The sequence below is a fragment of the Galeopterus variegatus genome, unplaced genomic scaffold (assembly GCF_000696425.1).
Source record: "Galeopterus variegatus unplaced genomic scaffold, G_variegatus-3.0.2 Scaffold1911, whole genome shotgun sequence".
NCBI classification, from domain to species: Eukaryota; Metazoa; Chordata; class Mammalia; order Dermoptera; family Cynocephalidae; genus Galeopterus; species Galeopterus variegatus.
In genome coordinates, this window is record NW_007728022.1 from 295,731 (window position 1) to 298,014 (window position 2,284).

Below are 2,284 nucleotides of genomic sequence, written 5' to 3' on the forward strand. Positions count from 1 at the left end.
GTTAAGTACACTTGAACTTAGAAGAGTAGTCCCTCTTTATTTTAAAATCATATTGACATATGGGCCTGGGGCTGCCCTGTTAGCTCAGCTGGTTAGAGACTGTGTTATAACACCAAGGTCAAGGGTTCAGATCTCCATGCTGGCCAGCCACTGTAAAAAATAAAAAATAAAAAAATAATTTAAAAAGAAGCAGGTCCAGTTCTGATAATGTTCCAACTTCTAGATTTGCCTGATTGTTTTCCTCATAATATCATTTAGCTTTCTTTATCACCTGTGAAAGTGAAACCTAAAGGTTTCATTAGTTACAGGGTAAGCGATTTGGGCAAGAACACGTCATAAGTTGTACTATACTTTATATCATATCACATTAGAATATAATATTTAGATGCCCTACTGTTAAATCGAGATGTAATTTCATCATATGTGTGTATAATAAAATGTTTTTTTAACCACAGTCACGAAGCTCGTTTATTTTTTTTATTCAAATGAAATATTATTACCTAGTGATTGTAAATGAGATTTTACCAATTTCAATGAACATTTTTCATGGCTTCTTGAGAACACACCTTTAAATATTGGAAAATTGAAGTAAGAAATGAAGTACCAAAACATTTTGAAATTAGATTCTAAAACTCTGGCATTTTCTTTTTGCTCCACCAACTTCACATCTAGAAATATTCTACCGACACTTGTCAAGCTAATAATTATAATATATGAAGATATTCAAGACAGAAATATTTATAGTCATAAAAATGTAGAAACAGCCAAGGGTTTATCAAGAGGAGACTTAATAAACCTAATGTGGAATATTCGTCACATAACTATTATGTAACCATTAGAGACAAGTAGATCTCTGTGTAAGGATACTGAATACTAATCAAAATTTTAATGAGGAAGGCAAGTTTCAGAACCTTATATATAGTAAAATTCCATTTATGTTTAAAAATAAAATAACTGAATAAATGATAAGAGAATATCTGGAAACATATACAGGAAACTTTTATGAGAAAATGTTAGAGAATAACTATGATAAAGTTAGACAAGGTTTTCTTTTTAAAGTTTCCATTTAGAATAAACATTCATTCAGGTTAAGGCCTACTTCTGAATCTTTACTTTCATTTTGACTACTTTTCAAGTATATATTGCATGATGTGTCCATGTCTGACATCTTCAAAAATTTAAGAATAAGGAACTAGCTTTTGCAGCATTCAGATTATTCATTTGCTATAAGAAAAGCAAACAAGGTATCCTAAGTTTCTATCTAAGTGGGTCAACCTTAAGGCATCCTCCGGTCAATCTGAACACAAATATGACTTCAAAATTAAAGACTGACCAAAATTACCTTATCTTGTTACAGAAATATTGAAGTGCAGAAATCAGAAAACTTCATAAATTAGAGAACATGTATAACACAGATATGAAAATTACAACAGCAAAAACAAATAAAAGGAAAATAAACAAGCAAACAATAACAACAAAATTAACTTCACTTTATTAGAAGAATGGTTTATACTGAATAACCATGATCATTACCAAAATAATAATAATTAAATTAGCAGCACACCACTGGCTAAAGGTTCTTATTTCCCAAAACAATATTATATGGAGAGAGCACCTCTTGCATACACTTTTTAAAAAGTGTATTTTATTTTGGAGACTCCCCAATTTAATATCAGACATATATTGGCAGCTGTTGAATTTCAGGAGAACACTCTTTGCTGTTCGTATATTCTTGTATATGAAGCATTCTGTTAGCCTGAGGATCTGTTCGCTCCTTGTATTTCCCAGCAATGTTTTGTGCTCTTCCCTTTGGGAAGCACTTTAAGGAGCCACAGACTCCTGGAAGTGGAAAGAGAACACAAAAATGCCTCTGGACCTGCAGACAGAGTAGTTTCCACTGTGCCTGGTGGTTTTTGGTTTTCACATTGGATTCACTTTACCTTTCATCAAAGAAAGTGAGATTGGTTTGTTTTCATTTGATTTTGGTCATCTTCTCCAAATTAACCTAAAGTTCTGTCTGTCAAACAGAAAATTAACATTTACTCACGTTAGAAACATGGGAGCTAGTTTTCCATTTTTCACAGACATTCTTGAGATATTCGGCAAAACCTGCCACTACATTCCAAGATTTCTGGTTTGATTATACAGTTTAAAAAACTGAACAACTAATTATCTATTTATGGCATCTTCAGATACGACTGACCCACACGACCATCTTTCTCATTCATTTGTATGGTACATAGAGTTAGTAATAGACAAAACTGCACCCTCCTTTTATGTTATA